Below are 15,228 nucleotides of genomic sequence, written 5' to 3'. Positions count from 1 at the left end.
GCCTCTCCCCTGCTCACACTGGTACTCTTACTCTCTCCCTCCCAAAAGAAATAAACTCTAAAAATGAAAGTAAAACTCACCCTATAAACCCAGCAATTTTGCTCCTAGAAATCCACTAAGAAAAATGAAAACATCCATCCACACAAAAACTTGTACACAAATGTGATTCATAATAGCCCCGTACTGAAAATAACCCAAACGTCCATCCACCGCTGAATGGATACAGAAAATGTGGTATATCCTTCCCTGGAATACTATTCAGCAATGAAAAAGAAGTATTAATACAGGCTACAATATGGATGGACCTCACTGACATAAAGCCCCCCAAAATACCCTTTTGGCAAACTGATTCCTGAATATTAGAGAATTACTTGCATTAACATAACTTCAAGACAACATTTTGAGAAGTTAACATATAATATTTGGCTGGCTATCTGATTTATCATTTCTGTGGGCTACAGATCCTTTAGAAAGATCAATGTTCACATCACATTAAACATTTTTTTCCCCTGCTCTTTTCTACTTACTTGATCTGAGTTTCACAGGAGCAGCAAAGACAGATGAACGTTTTCTGAATTATTTAACAATCAGAATGCTTTAGGCTGCGTTTTGGCAGAGTAACAAGAGTGCACTCAGGCCACCCCAAGCCACTGTCCCTGTCGGGAAGGACAGGAATCAGCTCTCTGCAGGCCTGCCCCCAGACAGGAGCCAGGTGGGAAAGCTGGGACGGAGAGAAGTGGAGTCCGGAGGGCCCTGGAAGGTGGGGAGTGGCAGGTGGCCTCGGCTGGAGGTGTCCGAGGTCTCCCCACCGCGCTGCGCCCCGCTTCTGTGATGATGGAGGCGCGCTGCGCGCACAGCAGATGAAGCATCACCAGTGCGCATCCGAGCACAACTGCAACATACAGCATCTCAGTTATGACTTCACTTCGGAAAACCAGTCTGTCCAATATGCCTAGTAAACATCCCCTCCCGTTCTGGAGAGCGGGGCGCGCGTTTCACGGGCGGAACGTGGAATCCGGCCCCTAAGCGTAGGTAACCACTGCGCGTGCCCGGGTGCCGGCACCCCTCATCCACAGGACGCGGTCGCGTCCCCGGGCGGCTCTCCCGGCAACAGCCCGCCGTGTTCAAGGGGGCGACCAGGCCTGCGGTCCTCCTGCGCGTGTCCTGAGCCGTGAGAGGAAACGAGCACAGGCGGGGTGCGTGCAGAAGAGCAGGGGGAGGCAGGAGAGAAAAGGCAGGAGTTAGGGCAAAGAGACCGAGCCCCTTCCCTTCCTCCCACCCACCCCGCCCCCGCGCCCTGGACGCCGCCTGCAGCCCGGAGCCGTGCCTCTCCCTGGAGCTCCGCCGCCGCGCTCGGGGGCTCCCCACTCCCACGCCTGCACGCTCGGACACCGCGGCAGGCCGCGCGCGTCCTCACCACCCCCCCCCCCTGCGTGCGCACGTACGCGGGTGCAGGGACCGACGCACGCCCCCGCCGGCCCAGGCCAGCCCTTCCACGCGCCAGCCCTGTGCCTCCCCCCGCCACCCGCGTTGCCCTGGGGCTCTTGATCCTCCTTCCCTCTCCGCGTCTGCCCCCCAGCCGCCGCCGCCGCCGCGGCCACCTGGCAATCGCACGCTCCGGCGCACTCCGCTCCACCCCTTCCTTACCCGCGGCCCCCGGGCAGTGCCGGCAATTTTACAGAGGTGCACGGTGGGCTCCGGTAAAGCTCCAGATACAGAGCCACGCCGGCAGCACCGGGGGGGGATGCGGCTCTGAGCCTCGGACCGGTCCGTGTGCGGGGGGGGGGGGGGGGGGGGGGGGCTGCTGAGACGGGTGGGGGGAGGGGAGCCAGGGGGAGGGGTCTGGGGGCGGGGCCAGGGGAAGAGGTCTGGGGGGGAAACCAGGGGGAGGAGCGGGGGGAGAGGTCTGGGGCGGGGGTCGCGGCTGGCTGAGAGCCCCCAGCAGATGCGCAGGGATCCTCAGGCCAACCTGGCCCCACGGCGTTCCCAACTCAGGCCAGCCCCCCTCGGTGCAGCGGGTGCAGCTTGGACGCAAGGGGCAAGCCTGCCGCCAGCCGGTCAATAGACAAGGCATTGGGAAACGGAACCAAACGTCCAGAAGGTAAGGAAATCGAGATTTGCAGTTTAGAAAAGATTACCTTGAGGGGCACCTGGCTGGCTCAGGTGATAGAGCATCGGCTCTTGATCTCAGGGTCGTGAGTTCAAGCCCCACGCTGGGTGTGGGGCCTACTTAAAAAGAAAGAAACTTGAAAGAAAAATCAACCGTGCCTTGGAAAATACAGCCTGTGGCTTACTCTGCCACCAGGAAAGCCTAATAGATGTTTGCAACACTTGATTTTTTTTTAAAGTCTGCATACCTTTGCTCATTAGAAAGACTAACCATTGCCTCATGTATTTATTGGTAGTGTTTTCATTTTGTGACTTGGCCCTTAATGTTCTTTATTTATTTATTCTTACTGTAAGTATTTTCCCACTTTGTTACTTTCGTTTCAACTGGTTTAGAGTGCTTTATGGGAGGAGTGGGGAGGAGCAAGGCAGGGATGCTCCCCCCACCCCCACCCCATCCAGCTCTCCATTTACCAGAGTTCTCTGAGAGGAAGCCACAAACATTGGCTCTGGCTAACTTAAACAGAAACACAATGTTTTTAATGTTTATTTATTGATTTTGAAAGAGAGAAAGAGAGAGTGGGGGGAGGGGCAGAGAGAGAGGAGAGAAAGAATCCCAAGCAGGCTGCGCACTGCCAGTGTGGAGCCCGACTCGGGGCTAGAACCCGTGACTCGGGGCTAGAACCCGTGAACCGTGAGGTCATCGCCTGAGGTGAGATCAAGAGTCGGTCGCTTAATGGACTGAGCAACCCAGGCGCCCCAAAGGGATACGGAACTCATGAGAGGACATGGGCCCTCACATAACCACAGGCAACTGGCAACATCAGAGCCTTGGGAAGGGCTCCGCTTTTGACCCCGTGGACCCCGACTCCAGATTCACACTTCTCAGACAGAGTCTGAGTGGCCAAGGTGTGGTCAGCGGCCCAGCCTGCGGGGACTCTCAGTGAAAGGAGTGTGGATTGAAGTGGCTAGCCCATGCAGGACAGTCGCAGGACCACTAGCATCCAAGGAGGGAGAGGATCATGGGGAGCGAGGTCAACCAGCCCCGAGAAACGTAATGTCCAGGAAGGCAGCTTGCTTATCAGTTTTGCCCTTCAGCTTTCTGGATTTCGTGACATTTTTCAAAGGCATTCTTTATCTCCAGGTGACACTTTTTTTTTAATGATCCATTTATTCTGGTATTTTTTGGGTGTTCCCTTTTTCATATTTGACTCTTCATCCCATCTGGAGTTTATGTTGTTTTCTGGAACAAGGCAGGGGGTCCCGCTTTGTTGTCTTCTAAATGGCGAACAGGAATGCCCACACCATTTCTTGAATTAGCCATTTTTTTCACACTCATTGGAAATGCCACCTATGGTGTAGATCTTTATCTAGATTCCCGTAGAGAACCTACGTCTGTTTCTGAACATTATCTTTTACACCCTGGACAAGGCTCCGCAGGCTGGAAGAAACGACAGCCTCCAGGTGAGCATAGAATGGGACAGAGTCAAAGACAGAGCCTGTCTCCCCCCCACCCCCAGTACCCAGGAAAGGTTCAGATCTCAGAGCCATCGGCATGAGGGAGGGCAGGTCAAAAGAACGACTGCAAACAAACTCAGGGACGCTCCAGATAGTCTACACAAACATGCACACGCACAAAAATGTGTGCACACACACTCCCATGCGTGGGACACGTCCATACAAGGACACGTGCATACATGTACGTACACTCACAAGCACAGATACAAACTGTGACACAGACCCAAACACACACACAGACACGTCTGCATATTTCGTGCACACAACACCCGGCAGTCAGGCATTTAGAGAAATAAGAGAGAAAGGATAGCTAATTAGAAAACTAATCTGATTAATAGAGGTTCCAGAAAAAGAACGCTGAGAAAATGAATAGATGGAAAATAGTTTTTAAATATTTTTAAAGAAATATTTCTAGAGCTACGTTCAACTGTTTTCTCGCTTAAAAGACCGGTAAAGGACTTCTGAGAAAGATGTCAGAGTAGGAGGACCCTAAGCTCACCTCGTCCCGTGGATACAACTAGATAATACCCCCATCGGTGTAACTAATCCAGGATATGACCCGAAGACTGGTAGAACAGACCCTCTACAGCTAAATTTAGAGAAGAGGCCACATGGAAGAGGGTCGAAAGGGAAGAGACATGGTCCAGAGCTAAATGGACCCATGTGACCGTCCCTGAGAGCGAGTGATGCCGGAGGCCTGGAGGGAGGAAAGGAACAGACCTTCAAACTAGGCACCCCAGGTGCGAGGAACCTGCATGGGGAAGACAAATCCTGAAAACCAGAGACATAATTTTTTGAGTTCTTACAACCAGCGGGGCTTAATATGTGGAATGTTAAAAATCAGTGGGCTTGGCTCTGGGGTTGCTGGGAGGACGAGGGGAAACTGAGTCCCCACCCTTAAAGAGACAACACAACAGGGGCGCCTGGGTGGCTCAGTCGGTTGAGCGTCCGACTTCAGCTCAGGTCATGATCTCGCGGTCTGTGGGTTCGAGCCCCGCGTCGGGCTCTGTGCCCACAGGTTGGAGCCCAGAGCCTGCTTCAGAGTCTGTGTCTCCCTCTCTCTCTGCCCCTGCCCCGCTCATGCTCTGTCTCTCTCTCTCCTTCCAAAAAAAAATAAACATTAAAAAAAAGAGGGAGAGAGAGACAACACAACAAACAGCCTCATGGAGATATAACACAGAAGGAGGATTTTGAAAACCCCCCGGGGGATATGGAAGGGACATTCGTTTACTAATCTCAGAGTGCGTACTGGAGGCACGGGGCTCATTGGCCCGCCTCTCCAAGAACAAAATTGCTGGCAGCTGCCATTTCCCTTCACTGCCCCTCAGCCTAGGCACAGGGACACCTTCAGAAACTAGGGCGGCACCCACACCCACCGCTTAACTTGCTGACGGTGTGCTCCACCCCCGTGACCTTCAGACACCCCCCGCCCCTCCAGCCAGGCCTTGCCTCGAGGTCCTCTGCCACAGCAGACCTACCCAAACCTCGCTAGCGCCATTTTCCCTGCCCTTGCGTTCTCCTGTGGACTCACTACCTCCAGTCCTGCAGCTACAGCTTTAGGAAGTCTTCCCCAAGCTCCACATCCTCTCCCACAGCAGACCTGCACAAACTTTGCTAACACCACTACCCGCCCGCACCTCCTGCAGACCTGCCCCCTCCAGAAGGCCCTCGGCAAGGGCCCGTCCGAAGCAATGCCGTAAGCCTGGCAGTGTGCAGGCAGCCCCCGCAGTCACCAACACAACCTCAAAGTGACTCCTACCCGGGGAGAGGAAAAGATAACCACACGTGTCAGTCTGACTGCAGCCCCAGCAGGGGGTAGGGGCCATTCATCTGGTCTGAATGCAGGCCCAGCCCCCCCAAGGAAACTTCTCAACATAGGGAAAGGGCTCTGCAGTTCAGTGCTACCTTATCTCTAGCAAACACCTGCTCTGACTCAACTCAAGCCCGGGATGGCCCCAGACTATCCAACTCACAACACAGGGACCAAACCCTGCCCGTACCAGACAAAGAGATCCATCGCACGTGACTGGACTGAAGGCGAATGCAACTCAGTCACGACAGTGGGAGGAATGCAACACATAGAGAGGACACCCTCGAAACGTGAGGTTCTGGTGAACAGGGAACATTGCACTGCAGGGCACTACAGGACCTTTTCATAAGGCCACTACTTTTAAGAGCAAGAGACATAGCTGACTTTCCTAACACGTAGAAAGAGATACAGAGAGTTAGACAAAATGGGAGGCAAAGGAATACGTCCCAAATGAAAAAAACAGGACAAAATCACACAAGAGAGCTAACTAACAGAGCTAAGTAATATTCCTGACAGACACTTTAAGGCAATAGTCATAAAAATACAGGGGAAGACCTCAGTGAGACCCTTAACAAAGAGAAAACATAAGAAAGAACCAATCAGGGATGAAGAACTCAATAAAAAACATTTAAAATACACTAGATGGAATGAATAGTAGATTTGAGGAAGCAGAAGAATGGATCAGCAACTTGGAAAACAGAGTACTAGAAAGCAATCAGGCTGAACAGCAGCGAGAAGAAAACATTAAAAATGAAAATAGATTTAGGAAACACAGGAACACCAAAAAATGTACTAACATTAGCGTTATAGGGATCACAGAAGGAGAAGAGAGAGAAAAGAGGGTAGAAAATTTATTTGAAGAAATAATCACTAAGAACTTCCTGAATTTGGGGAAGGAAACAGAAAACCACACCCAGGAAGCACAGAGTGCCCGGAACCAAATCAACCCAAGGAGATCCAGACCGGCTGCCCTGATCGTGCACCTAGAGAGGAGGGGAGCCAGCCCCAGGCTCCATGGCTAGGTTAGGGGTGCAGTCCACAGTAGGAGAAAGTGATACCCTCCCTGGAGTGCTGTAAGAAGAGGGGTTCTATCTGCTCAAAAGACAAAGACTGCCTGCCAGCCAGAGACCATATAGTGGGTGGCGTGGGGGCAGCACTCCCCCAGTACCAGGGCTCATGGAGCAGGAGTTTGAATCCCAGCCAAGCACCAGGGCATGGGCATCGGGAGAGTAGGACAAATCACCTCATTTGTGCCCGTGGCACAGTGAGGATGGCTTGAACAGAGTGATTTGGAACACCTGGCCCATAAAGGACAGACTGGGGGGTCGCCATTTTTCTGATCCCTCAATTACAGCAGTGCTTTCAACAATAGCCAAATTATAGAAAGAGCCTAAATGTCCATCAACTGACAAATGGATAAAGAAGATGGGGTTTATATATACAATGGAATACTACTTGGCAATGAGAAAGAATGAAATCATGCCATTTGCAGCAACGTGGATCAGAGAAGGACAGATATCATATGTTTTCACTCAAATGTGGATCTTGAGACCATGGGGGAAGGGAAGGGGGAGAAATACAAACAGAGATGGAGGGAGGCAAACCACAAGAGACTCTTAAATATAGAGAACAAACTAAGGATGGATGGGGGGGCTGGGGGAGAGGGAAAATGAGTGATGGGCATTGAGGAATGCACTTGTTGGGATGAGCACTGGGTGTCGTATGGAAGCCAATTTGACAATAAATTGCATTTTTAAAAAGAAGATGTGGTACTTATATACAGTGGAATAATATTCAACCATAAAAAAAGAATGAAATCTTGTGATTTGGAACAACATGGCTGGATCTACAGAGTATAATAAGCGAAATAAGTCAGAGAAAGACAAATACTATATGATTTCACTCATATGTGGAGTTTAAAAAACAAAAAAGACAAGCAAAGGAAAAAAAAAAACAGGAGGAGAAAGTGGCAAATCAAGAAACAAGACTCTTGACTATAGAGTTCAGAGAGTTACCAGAGGGGAGGTCGGTGGGGGCATGGGAGAAACAGGGGATGGGAATTAAATGTACACTTATCAAGATTAAAAAAAAAAAAAGTAACATAAACTTATCATGGTAAAAAAAATTAAGTAAAATAAAATTTAAAAAGAAAAGCAAATGGATGTGCCGCTAAAAGGATATTTGTGTTATTTTTGGCTAGGCTACAAATGAAGCTGAAGGTTTAATTATGATTTTCCAATGAAACTGGGTGAGGTGACACTTTCCAAGTCCTGATGGGATTGATACATGAATTTTTTTGCCTCTGAAAATTTAACTGAATTTTTTTGCCTCTGAAAGTTTTATGGAGAGATTTGATGAAACTTAACCAAATGTAGCATACCCAGTAAGTTAAAATCAGATAGGGGGCTTGAGTGTGTGTGTCTGTGTGTTTCTTCCCCTTCAAAGAGTCCTGGCAGAACAAACATATTTTAAGAGGTCCTTCCAGTGAAAATTTAACAACTCTCAGTTTCGCGAAAGGGGAATTTTTTAATTACAAAACTCCTACAGAATAAAGATATTGAAAAGCACTAAGTATCTGAATCTATAAGATACACATATACCAATAAAAATGAAAATGAAAATTAATGATTAAGCTAACTGCTATTTATAAGAGACATGCCAAAAATATAAGGACACCAAAGGTTTGAAAGCAAAAGATGGAAAGGTTACATCATGCTGATATAGACAGAAGGCAGGAGTGACCATGTTAATAAGAGACAAAACAGATAATAGTAATATCACTGGAGGTAAGAGGGTTCTGCCTAATGATAAAAGATTCCATTCACCTAATATAATAGCCCTAATGTGTATAATGAAAACTTGATAGAACTTCAGTGTGAAAATGACAGATACATCAGTAATATGGGATTTGAATACCAGAGTTATTGACACATAGTATGATATAGCAGTTAAGAGCATGCATTGTGCAACCAGAGTGTCAGGTATGATTCCTTATTCTGGTACTCATTAGCTGTGTGATCTTGGACAAATTACTTATTTACTTTCAACTTCCTCATAGGTAAAATGAAGGTAATGATAGTATTCACCTTAAAGGATGATTAAAATAATTCCCTAGGGGCGCCTGGGTGGCTCAGTCGGTTAAGCGTCCGACTTCAGCTCAGGTCACGATCTCGCGGTTCGTGAGTTCGAGCCCCGCGTCGGGCTCTGGGCTGATGGCTCAGAGCCTGGAGCCTGCTTCCCATTCTGTGTCTCCCTCTCTCTCTGCCCCGCCCCCGTTCATTCTCTGTCTCTCTCTCTCTGTCTCAAAAATAAATAAACGTTAAAAAATAATAATAATAAAATAAAATAAAATAATTCCCTAATAACTAATGCCAAGAGCCCGAAACATCACCCAGTATTTAGCAAGTGCTGTGTAACTGCTCATCATTTCATTGTCGATAGGTCAAGTGTACCGAAAGCAAACAAATAAATGTACAAAAACATAGAAGATATAAACGATGTAAATAAAACTTTTATTTTTAAATGTAAAAATTTAATTTTAATTTTAAAGAATAAATAACATTAATAATAATAAATAAAATAAAATAAATAAATAATAAAATAAATAAAAATAAAATTTTCAAATTTTAGTTTTAAAGGATATGGTCGGAAATGTAGAGACAAAGAATGCACGCTGGACAAGAAATACTTAGGACTGAACATTAATAAAAATTATCAAAACTTGTGGGATAATCCCAAATTGACACAGGAAGAAAATTTAGAGACCTCATGTTTATGTTAAAAAAACAAGAAATGAAAAATAACCAAAAATGTAATTAGCTAAATGTCCATTTTTAGAAATTAGGAAAAGAGCAACAGAGTAAGCTCAAAGAAAAGAGAAGAGCCCAGAGATAAGAAGAGAAATTAGTGAAATAGGAAAAAAAAGACGGCATACAAAGTATCAACAAAGTCAACAGTTTATGCCTTCAAAAGACTAATAAAATAGTGGGATGGGGAGAGTGGAGAGAAAGATACAGAGACAGACACACACATGTGCATGCACGGAGGTACTTTATAAAAAAAGGTAATACACATTATGACCAAGTTTGGTTTATCCTGTGAACGCAAAGGTAGTTTAATAGAAAATAAATACATGAAATTTAGTACATTAACAGATTAAAGGAGAAAATCTTTCTCATCTCAATGGATGCAGAAAAAGGAAGAAATTCAATACCTATTGATTTTTTTTTTAATGTACACAAGGGAATTTGCTTACCTAGATAAAGAGAATCTTTAAAAAAAAAATCTTTGAATAATATCTGAAATAAAGATAAAGAGAATCTTTAAAAAAAATAAAACTTTAACAGTGAAATACGGATCAGGAAAAAGACAAGAACACTATTATTCCCCCTCCTATTTAACATTATCCAGTGCACCCAGCCAGGAGGGTAAGAGAATAAAACCAGGTGAAAGATCAAAGGACTGCAAAGGAAAAAACAAAATGGATTATTTGCACAGGATATGACTGTCAAGGTAGAAATGTGTAACACATATACAATTAAATTATTAGAATAAGGGTTTAGCAAGTTTGCTGAATATAAATTCATTATACAAATAGAGAGAGTGCAAATCCTATTATGGGAAAAAGTTATAAAGCTTTATTAAAAGACATTAAAAAGGCCCCCCAAAATGGAACCTCATACCATGCTCATTGATGGAAAAATTCAGTGTTTTATGACATAATTATGCATAAATTAATCCATAGAGTCAATGGAATTTAAAACAAGTTTCCAACAGGAATTTCCATGAAACTTGAAAAGCAGATGTTCGTCTTCCTAGAAAAGGGCCAAGAATAAACAACATAGTCCAAAAGAAAGAACAAAATAGGAGAATGAACCTACTAGACATATTATAAAGTTGTAACAATTAAGTTCGTGATTTAGTTTCTATAACAAGTCAATACAGAATTGATACTGGGAGAGATAAATAAACCAGTGGAACAGAATAGTGAGAAAGAGGCACGCACGTGTGTGAAACTTAACCTGTGCCGGGTTCCACTCTGGAAGCCTCTGGGAAAATAATAGATTATTCCATAAATGGTGCTGAATTGCCATATAAAAAAAATGAAATTGTTTCTCACACCACTCATGAGTCAGCTTCAGGTGGAAAGACCAAGTATTGTTATGACTTCTAAGTAGGGAAATTTTTTTTAAACACCCCCCCCCAAAGATCCATAAAATCATAAAAGAAAATAACGAATAATATTAACTACATTAAGAGTAAGAGCTTCCACTCATCAAAAGACACTCTAGATGAAAAAGACAAGCCACGAACCGTGATTAAACATTTGTTACTTATTTAACCAACAGAGAATGAACAGTTAACAATTTATGAGCTAATAAGAAAAAGGTAAACAACCCAATAGGAAAACAAATGGGCAAAAGATGTCACATATTTAACTGGAAAGAAAAATATGAATGGCCCATAAACATATGAAAATATTCTCAACCTTATTAGTCATTTAGTAAAGATTGAAACCACCACAGATACCGTTTAATACCAATTAGACCAGCAAAAATTAAGGAATCTCTCATTATCGTTTCTAGTGTGGATGAAGAAAAACAGAACCTCACAAACACTGACGGTAGGAAGGTAAATTTGGGAGCGCCTGGGTGGCTCCGTGGGTGAGGCGGTGAAGCGTCTGACTCTTGGTTTCCGCTCAGGTCACCATCTCAAGGATCGTGGGATCCTGCCCCACATTGGGCTCTGCGCCGACAGTGTGGAGCCTACTTGGGATTCTCTCTCTCTCCCTCTCTTTCTGCCACTCCCCTGCTCACACGCTCTCACCAGGCTAACACACACACTCTCTCTTTCCAATTCGTGGGCCTCCTTTACCTGAATCCTCTGGCCAGAAAGACTGGGACGTTTCTACTGGAGTTTTAGTCTCCTGAAATGCACTGAGAAGCTAGTAGAGCCTGCCCTGGGGGCAGAGCATTGAGAAAAAAGACGAAAATTAAAAGAAAAGAAAAAGGAAACTGGCCCCTGTTCGACAACTGCCTTCGGTTGCGTATTTTTCAACATCCGCAAGTAGTGTTTGTGTGTTCTGTCCAGAGTTTATATTTGTACTAAGCAGGGAGGACGTGCTATCAGGGGAAGGCTGGGAATCTCCCCCCTCCCTGTGACCCCCCTCCAGGAAGATCTTCCTCCCCGACGTTGCACCCACCCATGCTGCCAAAGGTGACTGGAGATTTCCTCTGACTTCAATGTTACCTTCTTTCTCCTTCTAATTCACTGGACAGTTTTCCTAAGTCTCCTTGGCTGTCTCCTGCTCATCACTCTGACTTTTTTTTTTGTTGGAAAGCCCCACGGCTTCTCCCTTTTCTAACTCCCTCTTTTGTTAATCACCTGGCCTAGTAAAACTCCAAAATTTAAATCACCCCCTCAAGAATCTCTTTTCAGATGCCTACTGAATGCCTACCGAATCTCTTTTCAGATGCCTCTTTTCACCTGCCTACTACCAGATGCCCACTGCTATGTCCGGAGGCGTCTCAAACTTACAATAGCTGACGGCACCTGTGATTCTGCCGCTCCTTCTCCCCCACCGCTCCCTCAACCTTGCCCTTCCAAGGAACGTCAACTCCGTTTTTCCCCAAATCCTTAAGTCACCTTTCATTCTTCTCTCAGTCTTCCCCTCATATTCCATCGGTCCACAAGTCCTGTCAACTCCAGCTTCAAAATATACACGGAATCATCAAGCTTCCTCATCACCCACAGTGCCCCAGCCCGATGCAAGTATCCCTCATTTCTTAGTCGGAGAGCAGGAATGGTGTCTCGGTTCACCTCCTGTGTCTTTGCACCAGTGTTTTCTAGCACAGCTTCTACTGACATATTGTATATTGCAAAATGTTGAGCATCCCTGGTCCCCAGTTATTGTGACAACTAATATCCCCTCACCTATGTGCATGCACACATAGGCATCTCTGAACATCTTGGCAAGAAGGAAGTCATAGAAAGATATAACATGCTCATGAATTGGAAGAATTAATATTGTTCAAACGTCCGTATTTCCCAAAGCAATCTACAGATTCAGTGCAACCTCTATCAAAATCCCAATGGCATTTTTCACAGAAATAGGAAAAAACAATTCTAAAATTTGTATGGAACCACAGAGGACCCCAAATAGCCAAAGCTACCTTGAGAAACAAGAACAAAGCTGGAGGCATCATAATTCCTGATTTCAAACTGTATTACAAAGCCATAGTAATCAAAACAGTATAGCATTAGCATAAAACAGACACATAGTCCAACGGAACAGAAAAGAGAGCCCAGAAATAAACCTAGGCATACATGGTCAATTAATTTACAACAAAAAGAAAAAGCCAAAAATATATGATGGGGAAAGGGAAGTCTCTTCAATAAATGGTGTTGGGAAAACTGGACAACCATACACACAAAAAATGGAACTGGACCACTATCTTATATCATACACAAAAAATTAAATCAAAGTGGATTACAGATCTGAATGTAAGACCTGAAACAATAAAAACACCTAGAAGAAAACATAGGCAGTAGGCTCTTTGACATTGGTCTTGGTGATGAATTTTTTTGAATTTGACATTAAAAGCAAAGGCAACAAAAGGCAAAACAATAAACAGGTGAGACTACCTCAAACCAAAAAGCTTCTGCACAGCAAAGGAAACCATCAACAAAATGAAAAGGCAACCTATTGAATGAGAGAAAATATTTGCAAATCATATATCTGATAAGGGATTCATATCTAAAACATATTTTAAAAAGCTCATACCACGGGGCACCTGTGTGGCTCAGTTGGTTAAGCGTCTGACTTTGGCTGAGTTATGATCTCACCACTCAGGTTCATGAGTTCGAGCCCTGCTCTGCGTTGACAGCACCTGCTTGGGATCCTCTGTCTCCCTCTTTCTTTATCCCTCCCCCGCTCACATATGTGAAAGCACCCGAACAGGCGTGCATGCTCTCTCTCTCAAAAACAAACATTAAAAAAAAAAAGGCAACAAAAACCTCATTACTCTATAGCAAACAAAAAATCAATTAGAAAACGGGCAGAGAATCTGAACAGACATTTTCAGTGAAGACATACACATGACCAAGAAGTACAAGAAAATGTGCTCAATGTCACTCAACATCAGGGAAATGAAAGTCAAAACCACAAGGAGATATTGCCCTTATACCTGTTGGAATGGTGTGACGAGAAAACAAAAACAAGAAACAACAAGTGTTGGTGAGGAGGTAGAGAAAAAGGAACTATTGCGCACTGTTGGTGGGAATGTAAATTAATGCAGCCACTGTGGAAAGCGGTATGCAGGTTCCTCAAAAAATTAAAAATAGAACTACCAGATGCCCCAGAAATTCTACTTCTGGGTATTTGCCCAAAGGAAACAAAACGCTAATTTGAAAGGATATGTGGCAACCCCATGTTCATTGCAGCGTTATTTACAATAGCCAAGACATGAAAGAAACTTGTGTCCATCAGTGGATAAAGAAAACGTGATATATATATATATATATATATATATATATATATATATACACACACACACACACACATATACATATTCCAAGCCTGGAATGTATATGTGCAGCATGGCGATTACAGTTCATTTGCAAGTTGCTAAGAGTAGCTCTTACAAGGTCTCATCACAAGAAAAAAGAATTGTAACTATGTGTCGTGATGGATGCTAACCGGATTTACTGTGGTGATCAATTCACAACATATACCGATGGTGAACCGTTATGTTGCACACCCGAAACTGACATGTCAATTATATCTCAATAAAAAACTATTGCTCCTTTAACTTACTAAAATTTTCTCATAAGTAAGGTCATAGCTCTCAGATCTATTTTCCTTCTGGAATTTGCTAAATGTTTTACATATTTCATGCTCTGTGATATGCAGCTATATCTCACGGCCAAACGTGATGCATTCCAAGCTTTTATGTTCTTCATAAATATTTTAATTCAAATAAAAGAAATTTCAGAGTGTCATATTTTCCCAAGGCCCAAAGTATAACTGTGAGTCATTTGGTTTTATTAGTGTTCTCTAAATATTATAAAATTAGTATCTAAAAAAAAAGAGGTCAGATCGTGTTACTCCTCCACACAAATCCTCCGAAGACTTACTATCTCACCCGGACTGAAAGGCAAAGCCCACATAATGGCCTCCAAGGCCCTACACAATCCGATGGCATTTTTACCTCTGATCTTCCCGCAGGTTCTTACTCTCCTCCCTCTCTTCATTCCTGCCATACATCTGACGCTCTTTGGGCCAATGAGTCCTCCTGCCTTGAGACGTTTGCACTGTTTCCACCGCCTGCTTTTGCCCATGACTCTGCTTGGCTCCCTGCATCATCACCTCTTACCTTTACTCAAATACCATCTTCTAGGTGAGGCGTCCTGTAGCTACTTCTCATAGCACTGTAAGCCTCACCCCAGCAGTCTCTGTTCCTCTTTTCCACCTTGTTTCTCCCATACACTTCTCGCCACCTAAAATTCTACGTATTGAACATATTACTTTTTATATAGCCCATGTCTTCCAATTAGAATATATGTGCCACGAGGGCTGGAATTTCTGTTTGATGTATTCACTTACCTATTCCAACACTTAGAAAGGTGTCTGGCCCATAATAGTTGCTCAACAAACATTTGTTAATAGAATGAACACAGGAACGGTATATGCTTCATAAGAATCAAGTGCGTAATATACAGATAGCCAATAAGCATAGAAAAAGACGGCCAACGTTATCTGTCATTAGGGAAATTCAAACCACAATGAAATACGA

The sequence above is a fragment of the Panthera leo genome, chromosome A1, assembly GCF_018350215.1.
Source record: "Panthera leo isolate Ple1 chromosome A1, P.leo_Ple1_pat1.1, whole genome shotgun sequence".
Classification (NCBI taxonomy): Eukaryota; Metazoa; Chordata; class Mammalia; order Carnivora; family Felidae; genus Panthera; species Panthera leo.
This window is presented reverse-complemented; position numbering follows the sequence as displayed.